Below are 12,482 nucleotides of genomic sequence, written 5' to 3'. Positions count from 1 at the left end.
TACTAAGGTAAGGGTAATAATACCGCTAAGCTTAACCTTAAGTAGTATTAAGTCCGTTATTAAAAATATAGTCTTAAAGGCCCTTAAGTAAGGCCTTCTTCTTTAGCTAATACCTTAGCTTTAAACCTAAGCCGCTATAGTAGCGGCCTTAGGTAGAGGGTATATAGTTAAAGAAAAGTAAGTCCTAAACTAGTATAAGTAGTAGCTTATAGTTTAGTAAGACTTAATTAACGCCTCCCTTAAATAGCGCGGACTAAAGGAAATAGTATAGGTAATTAACTAATACCTTTAAAGTAAGGGAGAAGTAGTAGTAGTATAGAAACTCCTAAGTAAGGATATAACGATTATCTTTTAAGAGAACGCTATACCTTAAAGAGGTAACTAAGCTTAGCTTTAATCGGCGTTTAAAGTAAAAGCTACCTTTACTAGTAAGGGCCTTATAGTTATTATTAAGGGGGTCTTAGTTAAGGCGCTAAAGAAGGGAGGAAAAGAGGTATTAAAAAAAGAGATCGTAAGGGTTAATAGCGTCTTTATTATCCGGCAATATATATAGAAACCCTATATTAAATATATACCTAGGATAGCCTTTATCGTAACTATAAAAAGTATAAAGGAGGTAAATTAACTTTAAAATAAAGGCATAGTAATCTAGTTTAAGATCTTTAATATAGAACTAAATAAGGATAAGATATAGCTTTATTAGTACTTTTAGTACTATTAAATTAAATATATTACTAAGTACTATAATATAAGGGCGCTATATAGCTAATATAAAGTATTACTATATAAAGGTAGTAAGGATATATACTAATTAAAGACTAAAGAAATCCCTATTTAATATATACTTTATTAAAGTATATACTTAGTATAGTACTATACTTATTTAAAACTATAAAAGGTATAAGATAGTACTTAAGGCGCTTATTTAGTAAGGCCTAAGAAGTTTTAAGAAGGCTAAGTAGTAAAGGTAAGGCCCTAGGCTAAGGGAGGGGTAAAGGCTATACTTACTAAAAGGCCGGTAAAGGGGTAGAGAGCTATAACTATAGCCTTAAAGAAAAAGAAAGAAAAAAAAAGAGGCTAAGGCGGCCGTTAAGGCTTAAGAGAGCTAGGGCCGCCTTAAGGTAGAAACGACTTAAGATATACTCCCTTAAGGAAATCTATTAGCGAGATTAAGCGATAGTTCTTATAAAGAGAGATATAAGAACTATATAAAAATATATAAAGGTAAAATTAGAAGTAAAGGGTCGGATAAGTAAGGTAAAGATATTTAATTCTTATAAGGGTAGTAGTTATAGTAAGGGAGTAATTATTATATTACTTTTATTATCCTTCTTTCCTCTATCTAACGCTTTTATTTATACTTATTTAGTATCTCGATTAATAAAGAAGATCCTACTTAAAGAAGCTATTAATATCCTTTTAACTACTAAGCTTTTTACTAGTTTTCCCCCTTTATTCTAGCTAGTACTAGTATATCCGTCTTATCTCTTACTACCTTTATAGAAAGCTATCGCTACTTTTACTTCCCTTCCTACCCCTACCCTCTTTTTTATACCTCTTTTAAGCTCCTTCTCTTTTCCTTCTCTTATACTAGTTTTTTAGCTTCCTAGGTCCCTCTAACTAAGGGATATCTCTAAGAACTATAAAATTAAGCTACCCTTTATAATATACCCCCTTAGCTATAGCCTGCCCTTATAGTAAGGGTATAGCTAATATAGCTTTAGGCTAGTAAGCGTATAAAGGAGGTTCTTAGCTCTATACCTATCCCTTTACTTAAGGAAAGTAAAGGCTCTTTTAGGTCCCTAGGCTCTTTTAGACCTACTTAAGGAATAAGGGCTTAAAGAAGGGAAAGTTTTATAAGAAAGGGGGCCTTTTTAAAAGGGAAAACTTAATTAAAATAAGGGGCCCTTTAAAAGGAAAACCTCTTTCTTTTCTTTAGCTATAAACGTTACCTTCTTATATAAGCTATTAGCTCTTCTTATAGACTCTTAAAGCGGGCCTTTAAAGATAGCTTCTTATAGACGTCTAATAGCTTAATTTACTATAAAAGGATAGCTAGCTTCTACTTTAGTAAGGGCTTTATAAGACTATCTACTTTTATTAATATTATTAGAGCTTAATAGATAGAAATAAGTCCCCTTTAAACCTCTTAGTATAGCTAATACTAATAGATATCGATATATTATAGCTAGGTCGATAGCTTTTATCGCGAAGTATAGCCTAATTTTATAGTTCTTAGAGATATCCCTTAGTAAGAGGGACTAAGAAAGCTAAAAATACCTAGTATAAAAGAAGGAAGAAGGAGCTAAAAAGAGGTATAGAAAGGAGGGTAAAGGTATAAGGGGAAGTAGAAGTAGTAATAGCTTCTTATAGAGGTAGCGAGAGATAAGATAGATATACTAGTAGTAGCTAGAAAAAAAAAGGGAAAACCCGGTAAAAAGCTTAGTAGTTAAAAGGATATTAGTAGCTTCTTTAAGTAGGATCTTCTTTATTAATTAAGATACTAAATAAGTATAAAGAAGGGCGTTAGATAAAGGAAAGAAGGATAATTAAGGAAATATAATAATTATTCCCCTACTATAATTACTACCCTTATAAGAATTATATATCTCTGCCTTACTTATCTAACCCCTTACTTTTAATTTTACCTTTATATATTTTATATATACTTCTTATATCTCTCTTAGCGAGAGTTATAAGCCTAGGAGGAATAGTATTCTTATACCTTCTAGCTACTATAAAAGGTACCTTTCTTATATCCCTCGTAGCTCCCTTTTACCCTTCTTACTAGAAAAGCCGATTTTTAACTAACTTTTCTACCCCCCTCTTTTATAACGATATCGAAAAATAACTCCTCTACCGTCCTTATAGTTTATAAGACGATTCTTATAAAGCCCTAAGATTAGGATAAGTAGGTAAAGGAGCTATAGGCTCGTATAGATAGGACTATTTATAATTTAGTCTTCTTTAATAAGTAGGACCCTCTTAAGCCCCCTCTTTATCCTAAGGTAATGGAATTTATAAAAGGAGCTTCCCTCTTCTCCGAGCTAACCTCTATATAGTAGAGAGCTTTTTCTACTACCTTAAGTAACTACGAGAGTTACCGTAAGGAATACCTTTACGAGATAAAGCTATTAACTACTACTTATATAGTAATAATAAAATCTATTAGTACTATAAAGCTAATCTCTCTTTAAGAGGAAGAGACTCCTAGGTAGTAGCTTTTAAAGCTCGAGATATCGATAGCTCCCTTAAGGGGCTATATAACTAACCGTTTTAAGAAGACTTATACGGCCTACCTAGGAGCCTTTTCTACTAGGAACCTACTAGCTTCTTCGTAGCTAGCTAAGTAGGAAGAAATCCTTAAAGAAGCTAACTAATACTTCCTAATAAAAGCTCTATCTAGCTAGTAGCTATAAGATATATCTCTTTTAATAAAGCCTATTAGTAATAGTTACTCGACTATCTTTAAAGAAGCTAGCTAGGAACTAAATAAAGAGGCTACTAAAGTATAATAGTAAGTAGTCTTATTTCTTTATAGCTAGCACTTAACTTAGATAGCTTAACCTACTGCCCTTATAGCTGCTATAGCCCCTTTAGCTATAGCTCCCGCTACTACTACTACCCTAGCCCTAGCTCCGCCTCTTACCCTAGGCCCGGCCCCGGTCCCGTTAGTTAGACCGGCCCGACTAGTCCCTTAATAGACCTTTTAGTCTATTAGTCGAAAAATTAAGGAACTAGTCGAAATCGAACCTCTTTATTAAAATTAGTACTAAGGGGTAAAAAGGGGGGGTTTTAAAGTAGACCTTCGGGACTAAGATAAGGACTCCTTAAAGAAATAATATATAAGGAGGAATCGACCTACTTACTAAGTATATAAAAAGCCTTATCGGCTAGAAGACTACTAGTAGGTCTTTAAGGAAAACCGACCTAAAGGAGTTAACCCTTTAAAGAGGCTATAAGAAATAGTATAATAGTCTCTTAAGGAGGACCCCTTATTATAGAAGAAGATAGATAAGATTTAAGTTGCTAGGAAATAGTAATTAACGCCGCTGCCTTTATTCGAGCTATAAATTTAAGGAAAAATCGTTAGTATAGTAAATCCGGTATTTATCTTCCCTATAAATTAGTAAGACTACCTATTAGGTCCCTCCGACTATCCCCTATAAAAATTAGCTATCCTTAACTTTAGTACTTCCCTTAATATCTATAATATACTCTTATAATTCCGGTCCTTTAAGAAGGTATAAAGGGAATATCTTATTGCTAGGGAATTAACTATATAGATAGAGGGATACGGAAGGGTGAATTTTACGATAAAATTACCTAATAGTTCTATATAAATTCTTCGATGAAAAAGGGTAGCTTTTTACCCTTAATTTTTAATAAGCCTAATTTCCTTCTACCTTCTTTAAAAGGAAGGAATCTTCTAGGATATAACGTTTAAGCCTATAAGGCTAGTCTAGAAGAGTTAGACTATTAGACTTATCGAGGAGAAATTCGGTTAATTTATTCTCGAATTCCGACCTATCCTTAGAAAGGAATCTCTTAAGAAGTTAGCTTTCCCTACTAAGAAGGTAGGTTCTAAGGACCCTCTTTTAGTAGCCTAAGGAGACGGTCTTCTTTAGTATATATAACTTAGTTACCTAGGCCCCCTAGCTTTATATAGGCTAGGCTAATAATAGGGCGTATAAATAAGGGGACTAAAAACCGTCGAATATAAATACTATAGCTAAGGAAAGACTAGGAGATAAATTTCTAGACGAACCCCTTTATAGCTAGACTAGCTATATAAGGAAATTTAAGTCGACTAAACTAATATCTCTAAGGACTAAGAAAGCTTTATTAAGGTAATATTTTTTATAGACGCCTTTTTAAGGATAGTTTTCCCTTATTTCTAATAGACCTACCTAAGTATATATAACTAGTCTACCTTCTAGGACTTTATTAATTAGATAAAATCCTACTTTAGCTATAAGGTAAAGAAGATACGGTCTAATAAAGAGCTATTTATAAAGGATATCTTAAATTAGCTTTAAAAAAGGGGTATTTTACCCCTCCTATTAATATAAAATACCTAGGCTTAAAACGGAGGGGTAGAAAGGTTAGGGGGTACTATAATAGAAAGGGCCTATATAATAAGACTTACTATAAGGCTTCCCTACGACCTTTAAAGGGAAGTTATTAAGACCGCCTATTACCTATAAAACTAGACCCCTAGGGACCTTAAGGACCCTAAGGAACTAAACTAAGGAATAAACTAGAAATTACCCCTTAAGCTCTTTATAAAGAAAAGAGCCTCGTTAGCCTACCTTTATACCTATAGCTATAAGGTATACGCTATAACTACTAATATATAGCTAAAAAAGAAAAAGAAAAGAAAGCTTAATCCTAGAGCTTTTATTAGTTACCTTATTAGCTATAATTTTATAAATATCTTCTAGATCTAGATTCCTCTTTTATAAAAGGTTATTTAACTAGAGATATAATTTTTAACGAATCTAGCTTCTTTAATAGAAAGAGGGATTAATAGCCCTTCTTACTCTTATAACGTTAGCTAATTTAAAAGATCTAAATTCCCTCTTCCTAATAGTCTTAAGAAGAGGTCTTAGATAAGGAAACGAAAGAAGAAACTAACGTCGAAGTAGTTAAGGATAACGCTAACTTCGAAGAAAAAGAAGAGGAAGCTATTAGATTAAATAATCTAAACGAAGAAGGAGACTATAAGAAAGCGGTAGAGCTAGAATACGCCTACCTCCCTATGCCTCCTCCTACGTAAAAAGAAGATCTAAAAGCAGCTTTTTTAGTTAGTCTTTCTGTCTTAACCCTTAAACGGGTAGGAAAGGCACTACTCTTAAATAATTACCTAGCTGCCTTTTTATCCCTACTTCGAGAAGTAAAGGAAGGTATAGGGCCCGATATAAAAGAAGACTAATTTCTCCTTTATTTCGATCGTTTTTCTAACTTCTATCTAACGCCTATAGAAGACGGTTCCTACGGAGCATTTATAGTAGGCTAGCTTTTTAAGCCTCTAATAGTAAGGAAGGTATATAAAAGAGACCTCTTAGACCTACTAGTAAACTAAAAGCAGCTAGAAAAACACCCCTTTAAAGACTAGTTTTTCTAGGCCTAGAAAGACTACCTAGCCTTATATAAAGAGATAGGGTTTTTTAAAGAGGTCCTTAAGGAAAAGGTAAGATAAAAATAGGTCCTTAGCTATAAGTAGGTCTTTATCTATAAGACTAATAAATATAGCTTCCTTTAGAAGTATAAAGCTTAGCTAGTTATTTATAGGAATTATTAGGAAAAAGGGGATCTACCTACTAAGGTAACTACCTTAGTAGGGATATCTTTTTAGACCCTTATAGCTATAGTAATAGAATTCGACTTCGAACTTAATTAAATAGATATAGTTAACGCCTTTATTAACTACCTACTTAAAAAAGAAAAAGTTATCTATATATACTTTCTACTAAGCTTTTAATAGCTAGGAAAGGTTCTATAGCTTAGGAAAGCTCTATATAGACTATAAAGATTACCCCTTTTCTAGTAATAGTATATAACCGGTTCCCTTAAAGCCCTAGGCTTTAAGGAAGTCCCTTAAGAACTATATATAATATAAAAGGGTAAAATTATAGTCTTCTTTTATATTAATAATATTATCTAGGCTTACTTAAAAGAGGAAGAAGCTATTACTAGGGAGGCTATATAAGGCCTATAATAAAGGTATAAGATAACTAAGCTAAGGGAGCTAAAGTAGTTCCTAAGGATATAAATCTTTTAGAATAGGTCCTAATAAACTATCTAGCTTACTTAAGACGCCTATATTAATAAGGTCGCTTATAAATTCCTCCTTAATTCCCTTAATAAGAAGCTTCCCTTTATAAGAATATTAAATAAAGAGCTTTTACTTAATCCGTCCTTTTAAGCTAGGGAGTAAGAGAAATATTAATATTAATAGAAGGTAGGCTCCCTGCTTTTTTTAGCTATTTCTACTAGACTAGATATCTCTTTTACGGTCTCCTAGCTAGCTAGGTATAACTAAAATCCTAGCCCTAGGCACTAAGAAGTAATAGACTAAGTAATCCTTTATCTTTATTTAATAAGATTATATAGTCTATACCTAGGAAGGTAAGGAAGGAAATTAGCTACTAAAACTTTCCTTTATTTAAGCGATTTATCCTTTATAGATAATTCCTTAGATAGAAAGAGCTTATAGGGGTATATTATATTCCTTTTTAAAGGAACTATTACTTAGAGACCTTTAAAGTAAGCTATTATTAAAACTTTTAATATAGAGGCAGAGCTACTAGCTCTTTTAAAAGCGTTAAAAGAAGCGATTTTCCTTAGCTAGCTACTAATATCTTTATAACTATTAATTCCGTCCCCGTTAGCTATAAAATATAATAATATATATACTATATAAATTCTTATAAAGGAAAGTAATAAGCTATTAACCTAGCTATAGTATATCGATATCTATTAGTATTAGTTATGCTAAGAGGTCTAAAAGGGACTTATTTCCGTCCGTTAGGTTCTAATAGTATTAATAAAAGCTAACGGTCTTATAAAGCCCTTATTAAAGTAGAAGCTAGCTATCTTTTTATAGTAAATTAGGCTAGAAGACGTTTAAGAGAAGCTATCCTTAGAAGCCCGCCTTAAGAGTCTATAAGAGGAGCTAATAGCACGAAAGAGGAAGGAGACGTTTATAGCTAAAGAGAGGAATTAGGACTTATCTTAAAGGAGGGCCCCTAGCTTAATTAAGACTTATTCTTCTTAAAGGCCCCCTTTTTAAGGACTTATCCTTAGAGAAGCCCCCCTTTCTTATAGGACTTAATTTCCTCCTTAGGCTCCTTTTTTCTAAAAGTAGGTCTAAAAGAGCCTAAGGCTAAAACCCGGATTCCTTAAGTAAATAATAAGTATAAACTAAGACCTTATCTATATACTTACCGGCCTAAGTATTTAGCTTTACCCTTTCTATAAGGGTAAGCTATAGCTAAGGGGGTGTATTACGAAGCGTAGCTTAATTTCGTAGTTCTTAGAGATATCCCTTAGTATAAGGGACCTAGGAAGCTAAAAACACCCGGTATAAAAAAAGGAAGAAGGAGCTAAAAAGGGGTATAGAAAGGAGGGTAGGGGCATATAAAAAGGTATAAGTAATAAGCGTAGGATCGGGTAATCGATAACGTAAGCGGAAAGATCCGTCGAAGGAGTATAAGGTAGGATTTCGTCTAGAATTTATAATAAGTATATAAAGGGCTAAATAATATATTAAAAGAATAGCGTCGTAAAAGATACTTATAAACTTACTTATTCTATCTACTACTCCTAGGGAAGTCCTTTGTCTTTTATAAACTATTGCTCGCTTACTAATAGACCGATTAGTTAGCCTTCTAGTATATTCTATAGTACTTAAAAAGCTCTATCTATAGTATGTCTTCCTAACTTAGTAGGTGGTCTAATTATAACGTAATAGTTAACGTAAGACTATAGGTTTTAGTATAAGTAGTAGATTTAACTAGAATGTTCTATACCCTACCTATTCTCGTATCGCGGATATCTTTAGAACCGCTAGGCTAAAATAGGTAGTAGGGTATCCGTTCTACTTATAATTAACTTATGCATTTTATATATATATATTTTTTATTAGGATAGGCTTATCCTAACCCGCCTTTCTTAAAGGAAGGTATAGATATCTAGTAGAGGTCTTTATTCTTAAGGGTTATTCCCTTAGACTATACTATAGAGCCTCTTTTTACTAGCTTATTCTATAGAGCCTCCCTATACCTATTATTTCTTTATAATAGTAAAATAGGAATATAAGGGTATATTCTTATAGGGTATAAAGGGAAGTAAAAGTAGCGATAGCTTCTTATAGAGGTAGCGAGAGATAAGACGGAGATACTAGTAACGGCTAGAAAGGAAGGGAAAAACTAGTAAAAAGCTTAGTAGTTAAAAGGATATTAATAGCTTCTTTAAGTAAGATCTTCTTTATTAATTAAGATACTAAATAAGTATAAAAAGGGGCGTTAAATAAAAGAAAGAAGGATAATTAAGGTAATATAATAGTTACTCCCTTACTATAATTACTACCCCTATAAGAATTAAATATCTCTACCCTACCTATCCGACCCCTTACTTTTACCCTTACCTTTATATATTTTTATATACTTCTTATATCTCTCTTTACGAGAATTAACTTATTACTTTTCTTTTATTATTAGTAAAGGTATTATCTAATTATTTATTTCCTAGTAAGCCTATTACTTTATTAGGTTCTTAACTCTAACTATTAAAGTAGTTACTACTTTAATTATTAAATCCCTAGATTTTATTTTTTCTAAATAATACTATTATCCTTAAAGTATTCTTAGCTTTATAAAGCTACTTATCGCTATATAAATAAAATAGAATAATACGTTTACGCTTTAAAGGCTACTTTTAATAAGGAAAAGGGTATATACCTAAAGTATATATAGTATATAGCTAAGGATTAATTCTTATAAAAAGAGATATAAGAAGTATATATAAAATATATAAAGGTAAAATTAAAAGTAAAGGGTTAGATAGGTAAGGTTGTCGCGAAGCGTGGCCTGATTTCGCAGTTCTCGGAGATATCCCTTAGCACGAGGGACCAAGGAAGCTAAAAACACCCGGTATAGAAGAAGGAAGAAGGAGCTAAAAGGAGGTATAGAAAGGAGGGTAGGGGCATAAAGGGAAGCAGAAGTAGCGATAGCTTCCTATAGAGGTAGTAAGAGATAAGACGGATAGGCCGGCAACGGCTAGAAAGGAGGGGAAAAACCAGCAAAAAGCTCGGTAGTCGAAAGGATATTAGTAGCTTCTTTAAGTAGGATCTTCTTTATTAATCGAGATACTAGACGGGTATAAAGAGGGGCGTTAGATAGAGGAAAGAAGGATAATTAAGGCAATATAATAATTACTCCCCTACCTTTATTACTACTCCTATAAGAATTAAACCCCTCTACCCTACCTGTCCGACCCCTTACTTCTAATTTTACCTTCGTGCATTTTATATATACTTCTCGTATCTCTCTTCGCGAGAGTTATAAGCCCGGGAGGAATAGAATTCCTATACCTTCCGGCTACTGCAAAAGGCACCTTTCTTATATCCCTCGTAGCTTCCTTTTACCCCTCTTACTAGAAAAGCCGATTTTTAACCGACTTTTCTACCTTTCCCCGTAATAATAACGAAAATCGACTCCTCTACTATCCCTACGGCCTATAGGACGATTCTTATAGAGCCCTAAGATTAGGATAAGTAGGTAAAGGAGCTACGGGCTCGGGTAGATAGAACTATCTATAATTTAGTCTTCTCTAATAAGTAGGACCCTCTCGAGCCCCCTCTTCGTCCTAGGGCAACGGACTTTATAGAGGGAGCTACCCTCTTCTCTAAGCTAACCTCTATATAATAGAGAGCTTTTTCTACTACCTTAGGCGACTACGAGAGTCACCGAAAGGAATACCTCTACGAAACGAAGCTACTAACGGCTACTTGTACGGCGATAACGGAATCCGTTAGTGCCGTAAAGCTAATCTCTCTTCGAGAGGAAGAGACTCCTAGGCAGTGGCTTTTAAAGCTCGAGACCTCGATAGCTCCCTCGAGAGGTTATATAACTAACCGTATTAGGAAGACCTATACGGCCTACCTAGGAGCTTTTTCTGCTAGGAACCTACTAGCTTCTTTATAGCTAGCTAAGTAGGAAGAGATCCTTAAGGAAGCTAACTAATACTTCCTTATAGAAGCTCTTTCCGGCTAGTAGCTATAGGATATATCTCTGCTAATAAAGCTTATTAGTAACGGTTACTTAACTATCTTTCGAGAAGCTAGCCGGGAACTAGACGAAGAGGCTGCTAGAGTATAATAGCAAGCAGTCTTATTCCTTCGTAGCTAGCACTCGACCTAGACGGCTCGACCTGCTGCCCCTGTAGCTGCTATAGCCCCTGTTGCTGCGGCTCCCGCTGCTGCTGCTGCGGCTGTTGCCCCTCCGGCTCCTCCTCCCTCGAGAGCCTTAACGCCGTCGTTAACTGCAGCTGCGGCCCTAGGCCCGGCCCCGGCTCCGTATCTTGCTCCGGGCCCGGCCCCGGTCCCGTTAGTTAGACCGGCCCGACTAGTCCCCTAATAGACCTTTTAGTCCGTTAGTCGAAAAATCAAGGAACTAGTCGAAATCGAACCTCTTCGTTAAAATTAGCAATAAGGTAAAAGGGTTTTTAAGCAGACCTTCTAGACCGGGACGAGGATTCCTCGAAGAAACAACGTACGAGGAGGAATCGACCTACCTACTAAGCGTGCAAAAAGCCCTATCGGCTAGAAGACTGCTAGTAGGTCTTCGAGGAAAACCGACCTAAAGGAATTAACCCTTTAAAGAGGCTACGAGAAATAGTATAATAGTCTCTTAAGGAGGACCCCTCGTTATAGAAGAAGATAGACGAGATTCGGGTTGCTAAGAAATAGCAACTAACGCCGCTGCCCTTATTCGAGCCGTAAATTCGAGGAAAAATCGTTAGTATAGTAAATCCGGCCTTCGTCTTCCCTATAGATTAATAAGGCTAAAACCAGCCGTTAGAACCCTCTAATTATCCCCTACGAAAATCAGCTATCTTTAACTCTAGTGCTTCTATCGATATTTATAATATACTCTTACGATTCCGGTCCTTTAAGAAGGCACGAAAGGAATATCTTATTACCGGGGAATTAACCGTACGGATAGAGGGATATAGAAGGGTAAATTTTACGATAAAATTACCTAACGGGTCTATACGAATTCTTCGACGAAAAAGGGTAGCTTTTTGCCCTCGATTTTTAACGAGCTTAATTTTCTTCCGCTTTCTTCGAGAGGAAGGAATCTTCTAGGATATAACGTCTAAGCCTACGAGGCTAGTCTAGAAGAATCAGACTATTAGGCTTATCGAGGAGAAATTCGGTTAATTTATTCTTAAATTCCGACCTATCCTTAGGAAGGAATCTCTCGAGAAGTTAGCTTTCCCTGCTCGAAGGAGGGTAGGTTTAAAGGACCCTCTTCCGGCAGCCTAAGGAGACGGTCTTCTTTAGCACGCACGACTTAGTCACCCGGGCCCCCTAGCTTTATATAAGCTAGGCTAATAATAGGGCGTACGAATAAGGGGCCTAAAGACCGTTAAATGCGAATACTACGGCTAAGGGAAGACTAGGAGACGAATTTCTAGATAAACGCCTTAACGGCCGGACCAGCCGTATAAGGAAATTTAGGTCGACTAGACCGACGTCTCTAGGGATTAAGAAAGCTTCGTTAGGGTAATGTTTTTTATAGACGCTTTTTTAAGGATGGTTTTCCCCTATTTCTTACGGACCTACTTAAGTAAGTATAACTAGTCTACCCTCCGGGACTTCGTTAACTAGATAAAATCCTACTTTAGCTACGAGGTAAAGAAGATATAGTTTAACGGAGAGCTATTTACGAAGGATATCTTAAATTAGCTTCGAA

Source organism: Hirsutella rhossiliensis (genome assembly GCF_020360975.1).
Source record: "Hirsutella rhossiliensis strain HR02 chromosome Unknown scaffold00001, whole genome shotgun sequence".
NCBI classification, from domain to species: domain Eukaryota; kingdom Fungi; phylum Ascomycota; class Sordariomycetes; order Hypocreales; family Ophiocordycipitaceae; genus Hirsutella; species Hirsutella rhossiliensis.
The sequence above is the reverse complement of the archived record's forward strand: the minus strand, read 5'-3'. Positions refer to the sequence as shown.